Raw genomic sequence first — 17,570 nt, 5'->3', positions numbered from 1 at the left:
GGAGAAGATAGTCAAAACTTGATTACCTCAAACAAAAACAGAAATTCCTCGAAAAAACTCAGCAGGTCTGACAGCATCTGTGGAGAGAAAGTAGGTCCAGTGACCCTTCTTCAGAACTTAAAGTTAGGAGTTTAGTGATAGTCCAGGCCAGAAGAGTTTCCATAAAATGTTGAAGAAACTGAGAATGTTTAGACTCGTGTATGAGTGCTCTGGGAAAAGGAAATCAGATTTATCAGAGTGTCAGTTGGAGACACAATTAATGTAAGCTTATCAAGGTGTTAAAAAAATAGGCTTTTCTCTGGTGTGAGTACTGCCAAACGGTTTTTTTGGAATCTTTAAAGGAAACTTTTGGAATTAATGGGATTCTACGTCTACACGTATTTTTAAATCTTTAAAGATTTTATGCATAATATACATAAATGGTTGAGTCAATTCTATCTTATCTACACTTATTTTACCAAATATACAATAAATTAAAAAGGTAGAAAGTAACAAACAATTTCAGGTTTTTCTGAAGAAGAGTGGTATCAGACTCAAAACATTAACTTTGTATCTTTCTGTCTACACAGGTACTTCCAGACCAGACTAGGATCTTCAGCATCCTCTGTTTTTATTTCAGATTTTCAGCATTTTGCTTTTATTAAAGGTTTTTTTTCTGGCTGGCTAGGCAATCTATCCCTGATATGAGATATAGGATGCATAGAATCCCTGCAGTGTGGAAACAGGCCCTTCAGCCCAACAAGTCCACACCAACTCTCTGAAGAGTAACCCAACCAGACCCATTCCCCTACCCTATTATCCTATATGTACCCCTGACTAATGTACCTAATCTACATATCCTTGAACACTATGAGCAATGAGGCATGGCCAATTCACCTAACCTGCACATCTTTGGACTGTGGAAGGAAACTGGAGCACCCTGAGGAAACCCACGCAGACACGGGGAGAATGAGCAAACTCCACACAGACAAGCAAGGCAGTGGTCCTAACACCAACACTTATAGAATAGTGTTGCTTATCATCTTTTAATTTGAAAAGTAACCATGTACCATAACTTACTGTTTTCTGTCCTTGAGCAAATCTTTAATCTAAGGTGTCACCGATCCTCCCAAATCTCAAATTTGGTGATTTCCCTTTTATGCAGTACTTTGTCAAACACTTTCTTAAAATCCATACGATAATATCCATGCTGTTTTGAATTAACTCAACTCTCTTCAATTCTCTAAAAATTCCTATTAATGTTTCTTCTGATTATTAATTTTGCAAACTTTATCAACCACTGATATTAGCCTGACTAGCCTGTAGTTATGAGGAATGTCTTTACGTCTGCTCTGGAACAACAGTGTCACATTTGCCATATGAATGTCCAATTTTGACTTGCTGGACCCACTCTTAATCTATCCCATTTAGCACAGTGGTAGTGCCATACAATACAATGGAGGGTAAACTCAGCATAAAGATAGACCTCATCACTAATATTAGGTTTATAAAATCATGAGGGGCATGAATAGGATAAATAGACAAGGTCTTTTCCCGGAGGTGGGGGAGTCCAGAACCATAGGGCACAGGCTTAGGGTGAGAGGGGAAAGATTTAAAAGGGACCTAAGAGGCAACTTTTTCACATAGAGCTGCCAGAAGAAGTGGTAGAGAGTGGTAAAAATATAATATTTAAAAGGCATCTGGATGGGTATAAGAATAGGAATGGTTCAGAGAGATATTGGTCAAATGCTAGCAAATGGAACTAGATTAGGTTAGGATATCTGATTGGCAATGGATAAGTTGGACTGAAGGGTCTGTTTCCGTGCTGTACATCTCTATGACTCTATGACTCTACTATATAGTTGGTCACCGATACTCATATCATCCTCAGTAACTGTGTGTGTGACAGACAGATCAATTTGATCCGTTAGGTATGACTTTCCCTGATGACCTAAACCAGTCCACCATTAATTTCCAGAACTTTAAACATTTGATTGTTCACCATCAGTCAAAGCTGATTCTCTCATGAAAATATTTCAACTGAGCTGTGAAGCACTTTGTAAATGTCCCCTTGGCTCCTTCACAAACATGTATCTTCCATGGTAACATCAAAGCACATCTTTAGTTCAGAATTTTCAACTGACATGTGTTATCACTGTTCTCAATGGTTAGGGCCGTCCTATAATAGCATAATACAATATCTTCAATTATGCATCTCTTTACAATTTGTCAACACAACTAAATGTTCCCATTACTCAATGTCCTGGTAACTTTCTCCACTTGCCTATCATTGAGTGAATCAGTAAGTGCTAATTTCATAAATAATGTTCATTTAAGTCACTCAAACATAAACATGTGTCACCAAATAGGTTCAACCTGATGTCCTGTCACAAAACATAAAGTATAAATTGCACCAGGTGACAATATCTAAGGTGGCAATTTACTGAGAACATAAATGGTGCACATTTGAAATGTATGTGCATGGGCCAAGATTAATGGAATGAATAATGATATTGGGAGCTATTAAATTTCCAGATCATCTTCAAAGTTTTCATTACCTTCATCCAAACCATTGTATCTACAAGATGGAAATGTTTTCCTTTCTTGTCACCCATGAGGTCTTCCTCGTTTGTGCTGTGTTGCTGTGATGGGTTAGCATGACAGAAATGCAATAGGTAGGAATGGGTGTGCATCACCCTGAGAGGCACACGAGCAAGTAAATTCTCTACTAGATAAGCACATTCAAAATCTGCAACCAGTGATTGTAAAGGTTAGCAAACAACAATCTGTAGCTTGCTATCCAATCTCACTAACTACCACAGCTAGAGCAGAATAGCTGCTCAGTAGTTAATGGCCTAATTTTCACAGAAGATTAGTTCTTTTGTAGCAGTTGTACTTCCTGGGGCCAGTAAAATTTTAAATGACTGCATGCTAATTTCCCTGAAACAGATTGAGTGCATTAAGTGAAGAGTAGCATGTGAGATATTCTCCCCAAATAGCATCAGACAACTGCTGTTATGCATATGTTTGTAGAACCTTGTTACAGTAGAGAATAGAATTTTAAGAGGCTTAATGCAAACATGGCTTATGAAAAGACTTGACAATCCATGCTGTAATTAAAAGAGTTAGAGAGCTTTCGAAACGTGATGATACTTGACTCTTTTTCTCCAAGTACAAGCAGCAGGTGATCGATGTAATGATTCTTATGCTGCTCATGACAAAACGGTGACTGTAAGATTTACACTCGAAGCTCATGCTCCACTTGTCTGTCGTCATCAGGATAGAGAATAGCACTTACTTTACTACTAATGCCACTGCCTTCCAAGTGGCTCTTGCAATATTCTTTTGTGGTTTTCCTCAATGAGACCAACAGTACTTCTCTCTTTATAATTCATCCATCAGTTTACCTCAAACGTTGTGATTGTTTTAAATGGAATTTAAATTGAACCTGCTTCAGAAGGTCATAGGTTAGATTTTTACTAAATTAGAGAAATTCTTAATGAGAATATTTCATCATATGGGGATCTGTGTATTTGATCATCTCTAACAAAATAATAACAATAATGTCTGCAACCGAAAAGAACAAGACTATTGGTCATGCAAGAATCTAACACCATCTTAGTTCATCTCTCCTGCTGCAAGAAGAGCTCTCCACTATAAATTTGCTGTGATTGTAATGAAATCAGTCAGGTGATCCTCAAAGAATATGAGTTTCCCAACTGGTGCTGTTAATCTGGTCCAGTCAGGGAGCCCTAGCTAATAGATATAAACAGGAGTGTCAGAGGTTCTGTTCACACTGAGAGCTGGATCTGAGGGAGCTTGATCAGTGTCTAGGACTCTCCATGTGTAAATAAACGGTGACTTGGTGACGGGATACTGGCCTCTGTGAAGTTATTTCACTCTGGGTCACAGCATCTACAATTTTACTGTTATTTACTTCAGGAACTTCACTTTGAATCATTTGAGTGCCTAGAGTAGGTGTGTTTATTCTTTCTGATTTATTCATGAAATGTGATCATCAATGGCTGGGCCAGTGTTTGAGGCCTAACTCCAGTTGTCCCTAAAGAGATGATGGTGAATTGCTGTAGTCCTTGGGCTATGGGGACATCCACAGTGCTATTAGAAAGGAGTTCTAAGAATAGAACTCTGACAGTAAAGAAACAGTAATATAGTGCTAAATTTGGATAGTGTATGCCTTCAAGGGCATAATTCTGCATATATCTTTAATTAAGTCATAGAGGTCAACAGCATGGAAACAGGCCCTTTGCCCATGTCATCCAGTATTCACAATTAAACTAGTCCCATTTGCCTGTGATTGGTCCATATTCCTCCATACCAATCCCATCTGTGTACCTATCTAAATTGCACTTGCTTCCATCACGACCTCTGGCAGCCCATTCCAAACACTCACCACCCTCTGTATGAAAACATTGCCCCTCTAGACCCTTTTGTATCTCTCTCCTCTTGCCTTAAGCCTATACCCTGTAGTTTTAGACTCCCCTACTGTGCTTTTGGCTATCTACATTATCTATGCCTCTCATGATTTTATAGACCTATAAGGCCACCCTCTCAGTCTGGAAAAAAGTCCCAGTCTATCTAGCCTCTCCTTATAACTCAAACCCTCCATCTAGGTAGCATCCTAGTAAATCTTTTCTGTAGTCTTTCCAGTTTAATAATATATTTTCTATAGTAGGGTGACCAGAAGTGCACACAGTAATCCACATGTGGCCTCATCAACATCTTGTACAGCAGCAACAAGATGTCCATTCAGACTGCTATACTCAATGATCCGGCCGATAATAGTAAGCATGGTGAAAGCCTTCTTCACCACCTTATCTACCTGTGACTCCACTTTCAGGGAGTTATGCACCTGTACCCCTAGAACTCTTTGTTCTCTAACACTGTAATACTTGACACTTAACAAATAACTGAGTTAAAAAAAAAGCACCCTTCACTTTCACCTTGTCCACTGCTCCTCATGAAACTATTTTGGTGCAGAAAAATCCACAGTGCTCTGATAGGCATAGCTTATAGTCAACAGCACATTGCACTGGCATTACAGGAAAACAAAATAGTCCAAATATGAAATATTTCACTATCCCTGATACTGCATAACATTTAAGTATATTCACACCATTCATGTATTAAGCAATCTTTATCATGTGTGAAAAAGATTAAACAGCTATTTTATCAACAGGTGCACATATAAAATTGAAAAGGAAAAGCAGTGGAAATGTTCAATAGGTCAGGAGAAAGAGAAACAGTTAACATCCAACAAAATAGGCCAACTACCCAAAACATTAAGTCTATTTCTTTTCCCACCAAAGCTGCCTTTCCTACTAAGTATTTGCAGTATTTTCTGTTTGTGTTGCAGATCTTCAGCAGCTGCAATATTTTGCTTTTGTACACTGAATCATGCCAGGTTGTGGCGATAAAGTGCTTTTCACTGTATCTTCAAGGTAAATATGATGATAAATAATTCATTCATTCATTCATTTAATTAAAAATTACAATTGAAATTTTTCTTTCAGAAGCACAAATATATCCTTCAAGCTAACTTCACCTGACAATTTTACCATCCCAGTTAACTGTCATTCTTAACTGAGGTAGTAAATGAGTCTCAATCTACCCTTTCTCCAATGCCTCTCAGCAGGACTATGACACAGATTGTGGTCTCATATTCTAAGTATGCTTTGGCAAGCTGCCTGCAAAGTTTAAAGTCAAACACCTTCAAAGTTAAATTCTTCTTGGAAACAGAAAGGTTCCTTTCGAAATAGTTTATGAATCTATATTTATCTGACTGTCAACATAAATTATGGGGACATGGTAAAACACATCTGGTCAGAGTCACAGGTGTACATTGCAAGTTGAATTTGTATCAGGAAATTTACTTGAATTAACCTTTAGAGGTCAGGAAGAATTTTCCAAAACCTTCCCTGTAGTTGGCTGCCTTTCTGAGGAATTAGGAAATAATTGGTTATAGTCCATGACAAAGCAACTAATACAGTGGCCTGGATATGTTATTCTCAGCAATGACAAAATAGCTTTTGTCTTTCCCCTCACGTACAACAGCCCACAGTTTTCGTAAGTTTATCAGCAGAAATTTCAACTAGTACAATATCTATTTCAGTCTCGCGCCCTCTGCACTGGATTTGTGGCATTTGTGAATAGTAACAGTGAGGCACTTCAACCAGACTGAGGTGCCCTCACTGAGATATACAGGGTCCAAACCAGGAAGACAAAAAAGGAATCATAAATTACATTTAAATCATCAATGTGAAGTAATGATTAGAAAATAGCAGCTGGGAATACAGAAGAGGGATATAAACAAAATATAAAAAGCATTTTTTCAAGTTGAAATAAAAACATCTAAGTTTCTGAACGAGGGAACAAGTGTCCTCAATTGGAAAATTAATTTTCTGGGCCAGAGATGATGTTCTTCTGCAATTATCACTTATTAAACCATCAAAAACCAACTTACTCCTAAAAAGGCTTGCTTTAATATTTTTATCTATATTCATGGGGAATTAATGGATGAATATTGTTAGGCTACAACACACAGTGATTTCAGTGTCATATCTAGCATCCGGGATTGTATCAGCGCAGCCTGTGGTGAAGTAGGGTATCATTGACAGCAAATTGTAAATTACCGCATCTAAGTGCTCATGTACAGACCGCAAACATTGCTGTCAGTTAGTAACAGACCCGTAACAACAGCGACACAATTAGCTTCTCCATCATTATTACAGCAAAATCCAGGCCATTGTCTATGAAAGGAACAGATTTGATGGATTGAATAGTATTTATGTATTTCACAAGTTCAATGTTGGCAAGATTTGATTTCACAGAAGCAGAGAATCATAGATGTGCAGGCTATTCAGCCTAGCATGCTTGCTCTAGCAGTCTGAACATTTCCACTTAGTGCCATCGCCCTGTGTTTTCACATAACCCTGCATATTGGATGACTATTTAAGTAGAAACAATGCCTCAACTGAACCTGACACCACAATACTTCCACACTTCCATCCCCTAACTACTCACTGAGTGAGAAAGAATGTTCTCATCTCGTGTTTGCTTCTCTTGAATAATAATTTTAACATTTCTGGTTCTTTACGGGTGGGAAAAACATGTTCTCCATATTCACTCTTCCAGAATCCCCGTGATTTTTAAAACTTCTAACCGATCTCTTCTTGGCCTTCTTTTTTCCAAGGAAACAGTCCCAAAATCTTCACCAATCTTTCTTTATAACTGAAGTTAATCTCCCCTGGAATCAATCTTATGAACGTCTTCTGCACTCTCTTCAATGCATTCACATCTTTCCTATAAGGTAGCACCCAAATCTGTATACAATATTCCAGTTGAGGTATAATAGATATCACATACAAGCTCATAATAGCCTCCCTGCTTTTGCACTCTATGCCATTAGCTATGAAGCCTGAACACAGTATACTTTACTAAGAGCACTTTCTACCTGACCTGTGATCTTCAGCAACTGATATAAACATACACCCAAGTCTTTTTTGCTCCTGCATATCTTTTTAAAATAGTACCCTCTATTTTATAGTTTCTATTGACGATCTTTGTACCAAAATGTATCAGTGCCTCCTTTTGCTACAGTACCTTAATCAAAAGAGACACCCTCATCTTCTTCTTTCTTTTCTGTTTTTCCAAACACCTTGTAATTAGGAGGTTTTTTTAACATACAGATCTGTCTTTCCTTAAGCCAGGTGTCCATTATTGCACTTTGTTCTACGTGGTGTTACTTTCTAATATTATATCCTGGTTCCTCCATCCCTACTGAGTTAGGTTAAACCCTCCCAAATAACCCAAACAAAATGTCTCACACAGAACACGGTCTCAATGTGTTCAGATGCAATCCATCCTGCAACAGTTGTCCAGCCGTTTGCTTTCATCTGTCTTATCTTCCTATTTTGATACTCACTTGTACATGGCACTGGGAGTAGTCCAGAGATTGCCACTTTAAAGGTCTTGTTTGCTTAATTTTTATAGTTATCATGATCAGTGTCTTCAATTGCTACCCTACACAGACACCAGTAGACTCATCAAACTGTTTATCTATCCCAGTAAAGGTAATGGTTGGAAATTTTACGTCCTGACAATAGAAATTTATGAACACAGCTAAAGGGAAATGTCCATTAGTAATCCAAGTTACAGACAAACCAAAAGCAATGCAAGAATGATAGTTTACTGTTAATGGGCAGCTTTGATTATCTTTTCTAGATTGGAATAGTAGCAGTGGATAAAGAGAAGGTGAAATACGTGGCTTTATGTACAATAAGAATTGACTGGAATGTGCAGGGAAGCTTGAGAATTAAGTGGGGAAAAATTTGGGCATCAGTGATGAGAATCATTTAAAATAATTACTGAAAATGGAGCTTGATATAATGAGGTATGAAAATACTTCAGTGGAGCAGGTGAGTTGAAAATTGATCTGGGTAAAGCAGACTAAAAAATTGAGAGCAGGACAGTAATTGAACAATATAAGGGCTTCACAGAGAAGATGATTTTGGCATGGGTACACATTTCTATGAGGGAAGATATGTAAGAATATCCAAAGATAGAGCTCTCTGGCTAATCACGAAGAAAGATTTTAAAATAGAGCAGATAAATGAGGTGTATGACAACTGTAAGGGTCATAACAAAATAGTGAACCATGCTGAATGCTGAAAGTACAGAGGAGATTTAAAAGAGTAATTAAAAAGAGACAAAAGGACAGCAAGGATTTATTAGCAGCTAAATGGGATTCCAAAAGTCTTTTATAAACAAAAGCATCGTGAAATAGGCTATGAAAAGAAAATTGCAGCCAATTAAGAACAAAAAATAAATAGTCTTCTGGAGGCAAAACAAATTAGAACAGAATAGAATAGAATAGAATTAGCTTTATTGTCACGTGCTCACATGAGGACAGTGAAAAGTTTACAAGTCGCCATTTACAGTAAACGAACAGCTATAGCAGTATCAAATAAAATGAAAAAGAAATATAGAGTAGAGTCTTAAATGACTGATGATCTTCTCAGTAGAACAGTTCACCTTGTCCAGATGCTAAGCATCCCAGGTTTGTGCAGGATGCAAGGATAGAAACTGCCAAGATTCTGATCACAAATTTCCAATCCTTTTGTTCATGGGGGTAGTTCCAGATGACTGGAGAAACACAAATATTACACCTCAGTTCAGCAAAGGGAAGAAGATCTGAACACAGCAACACCAGGTGAAGAGAAAACATTTAGAGATAATGGGGAGAATCCTCCATGCTCATGCTAGGTGAGGAAAGATTTGGAATACCCGAACACTCAGTAAGCTCGTTGTCAGGACCATGTACTGAAAGCCTCCCACCTCCACACAAGTCAGTTCACGCTATGTAGGCCAATAGATGACCTCCTGCACCACTGTCCACTTCCAGTTACGACCATAAATGACCATAAAGAAAACTACAAAGGGCAGGATAGTGGCAGTAAGAAAGCATTAGGAGCTAGTGTTGGCAAACAGTTCGTGGCAATAAGTGGATGCTCAAAGAACAAAAGATGATAGCAGAATGATGCTGTGAAAAGTATTTATCTTAACCGTGACCCATTGATTTGTGAGAGTTCACAGTACAAGTTACAAATACAAATAAAACCTATGCTAGAAACCTATAAAGCCGTACAGTGAGAATTTCAACTCTCTTTTAAATAAAGAGGAGTTTACAGGAAGTCCAGAACAGTTTCAATTTTAAAAATTAAAAGTTTAAAAGTGGTGAAGGACAACTCCAGCCTGAGAAAATGGTTTTGGAACAACATGCAGAAAAAAAAACAGAAAGAGTTTTCTATACCAAATACCTGTGTCCAGATGTAGCTGATCCCATCCACTGGACAGTACATGTGTTAATGTTGACTACTCTAATAGACAGAGCCAAAGAACTTCACAACTAACAGATCAGATCTAAGATCTGCAATCCAGCCACATCCAATGGTGAATGATAATTAACAACCTTTCTTTATAGAAACCCTACAGTGTGGAAACAGGCCCTATGGCCCAACAAGTCCAAACCGACCCTCTGAAGAGTAACCCACCTAGACCCATTCCCCTAACATTTACCCCTGTCTAATGCACATAACCCTAGGCATCCCTGAACATTACGGGCAATTTAGCATGGCCAATCCACTTAACCAGCACATCTTCGTATTATGGGAGGAAACCCATGCAGGCATGCGGAGAATGTTCAAACTCCACACAGACAGTCACCGAGGGTTGAATCAAATCCAGGTCCCTGGCACTGTGAGGCAGAGGTGCTAACCACTGAGCCACCCTTATTGGAGGAGGAGGTTCCACAAATATCCTCAATGGTGGGCAAGCCCAGCACATTAGTGCAAAATAAAGGCTAAAGCATTCGCAAAAATCTTCAGCCAGAAGTGATAAGTAGATAATTCATCTAGGTCTCCTCCAGAGGTCCCTGCATACAGATGCCAGTCTTTAACCAACTTGATTCACTCCCTGGACACTGAGAAACAGCTGGAGGTATTGAATATTGCAAAGGTTGTGAGCCCAGATAACATTCTGGCAATAGTACTGAAGAAGTGTCCCCCAGAACTCACTGCACCATGAGTCAAACTGTTCTACTGCAGTCAAAGCACCAGTAATGTGAACAATTGCCCAGGTATGCCCTATACACTAAAAGCAGGACTAATACAAACCAGCCAATTACTGTCACATCAATCTACTCTCAGTGATCAGTAGTGATGGGAGTTGTCATCAACAATCAAGCCGCACTTGTTACAAATAACTCCTGCTCTCTCATGCTCACTTTAGATTCCACCAGGTTTACTCAGTTCCTGACCACATTACAGCCTTGATTTGAACATAGGAAAAAGAGTTAAATTCCAGGTGTGAGATGAGAGTGACTACCCTTGACATTTTCTTCATCATCGCAGAATGAGGGCATCATTGACTTGGCCAGCATTTATTGCCCAACCCTAACTGCTCAGAGAGCAATTAAAAAGTCAACTACATTGCCGTAGATCTGGAGTCATATGTAGGCCTGACCCAGGTAAGGATGGCAGTTTCCATCCCTAAAGAACAGTAGTGAACCAGATGGGTTTTTCTGACAATTGACAATGGATTCATGGTCATCATTAGATTCTTATTTCCAGATTTTTATTAAATTCAAATTTCAGCATCTACCATGGTAGGATTCAAACCCATGTCTCCAAAACATTACCTAGGTCTCTGCATAACCAATTCATTATAACACCACTAGGCCATCATCTCCTCTAGCTGTGTTTGACCATGTGTGGCACTGAGGAGCTTAAGTAGAAATGGAATCCATGGGCATTGGGGAAAATCCTCCTCTGGTTGAACTCACACCTTACACAGAGGAAGGTGGTTATGGTTGTTGGAGGTCAGCGCCAGGACATCACTGCAGAAGTTCCTCAGGGTAACGTCCTAGGCCTGACAATCTTCAGCTACTTCATCAATGACCTTCCCCATATTTTAAATAAATAACATAGAGTAATAGAATCATAGAGATGTACAGCACAGAAACAGATCCTTCAGCCCAACTCATCCATGCTGATCAGATATCCAAAATTAATCTAGTCACATTTGCCAGCACTTGACCCATATCCCTCTAACCCCTTCCTATGTAGAAAACCATCCAGATGCCTTTTAAATGTTGTAATTGTACCAGTCTCCACCACTTCCTCTGGCAGTTCATTCCATACAAGCACCACATGAAAAAGTTGTCACTTTCAAATCTTTCTCTTCTCACCTTAATCCTACATCCTCTAGCTGTGGATTGCCCCACCCCAGAAAAATAACTTGTCTATTTATCCTATCTATGTCCCTCAGGATTTTATAAAGCTCCAAAAGGTCATCCCTCAGCCTCCGACGCTCCAGGGAAAACAGCCCCAGCCTATTCAGCCTTGCCCAATAAATCAAATCCTCCAACCCTGACAACATCCTTGTAAATCTTTGCTGAACCCTTTCAAGTCTCGCTACATCTTTCCTATAGCAGGGAAACTAGCACCATAACCAATGTCCTCTACAGCTGCAACACGACCTCCCAACTCTTATATTTAAGGCACTGGCCAATAAAGGCAAGCATACTCAATGCCTTCTTCACTATCCTATTTACCTCTGACTCCATTTTCAAGGAACTATGAAGCTGCACTCCAAGGTCTCTTTGTTCAACAACACTCACTAGGACTTTACCATTAAGTGTATAAGTCCTGCCCTTATTTGCCTTTCCAAAATGTAGCACCTCACATATATCTAAATTAAACTCCATTCGTCACTCCTTCACTCATTGATCCATCTGATCAATATCCCCATCGTACTTTCTTCGATGTTCACATTCAAATCATTTACATAAATGGCCAAAAGCAATGGACCCAGCACTGATCCATGTGGCGCACTGCTGGTCACAGGTCTCCAGTCTGAAAAGCAACTCTCCACCACAAACCTCTGCCTTCTACCTTTGAATAGTTAGTTCTCCCTATATTCCATGAGGTCTAACCTTGCTAACCAGTCTACCATGAAGAGCCTTGTCGAACACCTTACTGAAGTCCATCCAGATCACATTCACTGCTCTGCCCTCATTAACCCTCTTCATTACTTCTTCAAAAATTTCAATTAGGTTAGTGAGACTTGAGTTCCCCACACCCAAAATACATGTGAATCCTGTCCCTCAGGATTCCCTCCAATAATTTGCCCACCCTGTCAGGCTCATCAGTCTCTAGTTCCCTGGCTATTCCTTACCATCTTTCTTAAATAATGGCACCACGTTAGCCAACCTCCAGTACCTCACATGTAGCTATCGATGATATAAATATCTCAGCAAGGGGCCCAGCAATCATTTCCTTAGCTTCCCACAGAATTCTAGAGTACAGCTGATCAGGTCCCAGGGATTTATCCACCTTTAGGCATTTTAAGCTGTCCAACTCCTCCTCCTCTTGAAATATGAACATTTTTCAAGATGTTGCTATTTATTTCCCTACATTCTATATCTTTCATGTCCTATTCTACAGTAAACATTGATGAAAAATACTTGTTTGGTATTTCCTGCATCTCCTGAAGTTCCACAAATCGACTGCCTTACTGATCTTTAAGGGGCCCTATTCTCTCCCTAGTTACCCTTTTGTCCTTAATGTATTTGTAGAATCCCTTTGGATTCTCCTTAATCCTATTTGCAAAAGCTACCTCATGCCCCTTTTTTGTCCTCCTGATTTCCCTGTTAAGTATACTCCTAGTGCCTTTATACACTTCTACGATTCACTTGATCACTGCTGTCAATACCTGACATATGCGTCCTTCCTTTTCTTGACCAATCCCTCAATTTCTTTGGTCATTCAGCATTCCCTACACCTACCAAACTTGCCCTTCACTCTAACAGGAATATATTGCCTCTGGACTCTCGTTATATAATTTTTAAAGGCTTCCCATTTTCCACCTGTTCCTTTACCTGTGAACATCAGGTGAACATCACTTATCAGATCGAGTGGATCGCTTGGACAGACAGATAGAAGCGATGAGGAATTTGCAACAGCAACAGTATGTGATGGATGGCAGTTATAGGAAGGGGGGAAAGTCTCAGATACAGTCACATAGATGGGTTAACTCCAGGAATGGTGAGAGAGGTCAGCACCTAGGGCAGGAGTCTTTTGTGGATATACCAATTGAAACAGATATGCTGTTTTGGAAAATGCAGGGGGTGATGAATTCTCAGTGGAACATAGCACAAACAGCCAAGTTTCTGGTATTGAGACTGGCTCTAATGCAAAGAGGGGTACGTCGGCTTCCAAGAGATCAATTGTGTTCGGGGATTCTGTAGTCAGAGATACAGACAGACCTTTTTGTGACCAGCAGAGAAAAAGCAGAATGGTGTGTTGTTTCCCTGGTGCCAGGATCACGGATGTCTCAGAGAGAGTGCAGAATGTTCTCATGGGGGAGAGGGGCCAGCAGGAGGTCATTGTCCACATTGGAATCAACGACATTGGAAGGGAAAAGGTTGAGACTCTGAAGGGAGATTACAGAGAGTTAGGCCGAAATTTAAAAAGGAGGTCATCAAGGGTAGTAATATCTGGATTACTCCCAGTGCTACGAGTGAGTGAGGGCAGGAATAGGAGGATAGAGCAGATGAATGCATGGCTGAGGAGCTGGTGTATGGGAGAAGGATTCATATTTTTAGATCATTGGAATCTTTTTTGGGGTAGAAGTAACCTGTACAAGAAGGACGGATTGCATCTAAATTGGAAGGGGACTAATATACTGGCAGGGAAATTTGCTAGAACTGCTTGGGAGGATTTAAACTAGTAAGGTAGGGGGGTGGGACCCAGAGAGATAGTGAGGAAAGAGATCGATCTGAGACGGGTACAGCTGAGAACAGAAGTGAGTCAAACAGTCAGGGCAAGAAGGGACAAGGTAGGACTAATAAATTAAACTGCATTTATTTCAATGCAAGGGGCCTACCTGGGGCATGGTCAGGAACATGGGACTGGGATATCATAGCAATTACAGAAACATGGCTCAGGGATGGGCAGGACTGGCAGCTTAATGCTCCAGGATACAAATGCTACAGGAAGGCTAGAAAGGGAGGCAAGAGAGGAGGGGGAGTGGCATTTTTGATAAGTCATTACTTATGTCATTACAACTGTGCTGAGGGAGAATATTCCCGGAAATACATCCAGGGAAGTTATTTGGGTGGAACTGAGAAATAAGAAAGGGATGATCACCTTATTGGGATTGTATTATAGACCCCTCAATAGTCAGAGGGAAATTGAGAAACAAACTTGTAAGGAGATCTCAGCTGTCTGTAAGAATAATAGAGTAGTTATGGTAGGGGATTTTAAATTTCCAAACATCGACTGGGACTGCCGTAGTGTTAAAGGTTTAGATGGAGAGGAATTTCTTAAGTGTGTACAAGACAATTTTCTGATTCAGTATGTGGATGTACCTACTAGAGAAGGTGCAAAACTTGACCTAATCTTGGGAAATAAGGTAGGGCAGGTGACTGAGGTGTCAGTGGGGGAGCACTTTGGGGCCAGCGACCATAATTGTATTTGTTTTAAAATAGTGATGGAAAAGGATAGACCAGATTTAAAAGTTGAAGTTCTAAATTGGAGAAAGGCCAATTTTGATGGTATTAGGCAAGAACTTTTGAAAGCTCATTGGAGGCAGATGTTTGCAGGTAAAGGGACGGCTGGAAAATGGGAAGCCTTCAGAAATGAGATAACAAGAATCCAGAGAAAGTATATGCCTGTCAGGGTGAAAGGGAAGGCTGGTAGGTATTAGGAATGCTGGATGACTAAAGATATTGAAGGTTTGGTTAAGAAAAAGAAGGGAAGCATATGTCAGGTATAGACAGGATATTTCAAGTGAATCCTTAGAAGAGTATAAAGAAAGTAGGCATATACTTAAGAGAGAAATCAGGAGGGCAAAACATGAGATAGCTTTGACAAATAGAATTAAGGAGGATCCAAAGGGTTTTTACAAATATATTAAGGACAAAAGGGTAACTAGGGAGAGGATAGGGCCCCTCAAAGATCAGCAAGGTGGCCTTTGTGTGGAGACACAGAAAATGAGGGAAATACTAAATGAATATTTTGCATCAGTATTTACTGTGGAAAAGGATATGGAAGATATAGACTGTAGGGAAATGGATGGTGACATCTTGAAAAATGTCCAGATTACAGAGGAGGAAGTGCTGGATGTCTTGAAACGGTTAAAAGTGGATAAATCCCCAGGACCTGATCAGGTGTACCTCGAACTCTGTGGGAAGCAAGATAAGTGATTGCTGGGCCTCTTGCTGAGATATTTGTATCATCGATAGTCACAGGTGAGGTGCCGGAAGACTGGAGGTTGGCAAACGTGGTGCGACGTTTTAAGAAGGATGGTAAAGACAAGCCAGGGAACTATAGATCGGTGAGCCTGACCTCGGTGGTGGGCAAGTTGTTGGAGGGAATCCTGAGGGACAGGATGTTCGTGTATTTGGAACGGCAAGGACTGATTTGGGATAGTCAACACAGCTTTGTGCATGGGAAATCATATCTCACAAACTTGATTTTTTTTGAAGAAGTAACAAAGAAGATTGATGAGGGCAAACCAGTAGATGTAAGGCGTTCCACAAGGTTCCCCATGGGAGACTGATTAGCAAGGTTAGATCTCATGGAATACAGGGAGAACTAGCCATTTGGATACAGAACTGGCTCAAAGGTAGAAGACCTCAAAGGTGGTGGTGGAGGGTTGTTTTTCAGACTGGAGGCCTGTAACCAGTGGAGTGCTACAAGGATCGGTGCTGGACCCTCTACTTTTTGGCATTCACATAAATGATTTGGATGCAAACATAAGAGGTACAGTTAGTAAGTTTGCAGATGAGACCAAAATTGGAGGTGTAGTGGACAGCGAAGAGGGTTACCTCAGATTACAACAGGATCTGGACCAGACTGGCCAATGGGCTGAGAAGTGGCAGATGGAGTTTAATTCAGATAAATGCGAGGTGCTGCATTTTGGGAAAGCAAATCTTAGCAGGACTTATACACTTAATGGTAAGGTCCTAGGGAGTGTTGATGAACAAAGAGACCTTGGAGTGCAGGTTCATAGTTTCTTGAAAGTGGAGTCGCAGGTAGATAGGATAGTGAAGAAGGCGTTTGGTATACTTTCCTTTATTGGTCAGAGTATTGAGTACAGGAGTTGGGAGGTCATGTTGCGGCTGTACAGGACATTGGCTAGGCTACTGTTGGAATATTGTGTGCAATTCTGGTCTCCATCCTATCAGAAAGATGTTGTGAAACTTGAATGGGTTCAGAAAAGATTTGCAAGGATGTTGCCAGGGTTGGAGGATCTGAGCTACAGAGAGAGGCTGAACAGGCTGGGGCTGTTTTCCCTGGAGCGTCGGAGGCTGAGGGGTGACCTTCTAGAGGTTTACAAAATTATGAGGGGCATGGATAGGATAAATAGACAAAGTCTTTTCCCTGTGGTCAGGGAGTCCAGAACTAGAGGGCATAGGTTTAGGGTGAGAGGGGAAAGATATAAAAGAGACCTAAGGGGCAACTTTTTCACGCAGAGGGTGGTACGTGTATGGAATGAGCTGCCAGAGGATGTGGTGGAGGCTGGTACAATTGCAACATTTAAGAGGCATTTGGATGGGTATATGAATAGGAAGGGTTTGGAGGGATATGGGCCGGGTGCTGGCAGGTGGGACTAGATTGGGTTGGGATATCTGGTCGGCATGGACGGGTTGGACCAAAGCGTCTGTTTCCATGCTGTACATCTCTATGACTCTATGACTCTAAAATCAGGTAGACAAAAGGGCAGAGAAGATTATTTCCATAGAAAGTTCAGCAGAAAGATTTCCATGGCATTACCATGCTGAAACTTTAAGATCAGCACCTAACTGTATGCTTATTAGGTAAACTTGAATTGATGACATAATGTTATCTCTCAATTATGTTTCAGGAGATGCAGAAAACATGTCCTTTCACAGTTGCTTCTAGATAAACCCAATTGTGATTTGAAATGCAAAAGGCATTAACTACTTTCAATTTGACCACGTAAACAATCTGCTCATATTGGAAGTGTTAGGAAGGACACTTTTTTTA

The 17,570-nt window shown here is 40.2% G+C and overlaps 1 protein-coding gene across 2 annotated transcripts in view; it reads right to left on the bottom strand.

The window, feature by feature from the left end:
• The window catches only part of LOC122561654 (copine-8), a 371,771-nt gene that overhangs the window by 326,837 nt on the left and 27,364 nt on the right, over positions 1–17,570 (bottom strand). The gene's annotated exons all lie outside the window — the stretch shown is intronic.

This window comes from Chiloscyllium plagiosum, unplaced genomic scaffold (genome assembly GCF_037043375.1).
Source record: "Chiloscyllium plagiosum isolate Xiang-an unplaced genomic scaffold, Cpla_swu_hap1 HiC_scaffold_23, whole genome shotgun sequence".
NCBI lineage: Eukaryota > Metazoa > Chordata > Chondrichthyes > Orectolobiformes > Hemiscylliidae > Chiloscyllium > Chiloscyllium plagiosum.
The sequence above is the reverse complement of the archived record's forward strand: the minus strand, read 5'-3'. Positions and strand labels throughout refer to the sequence as shown.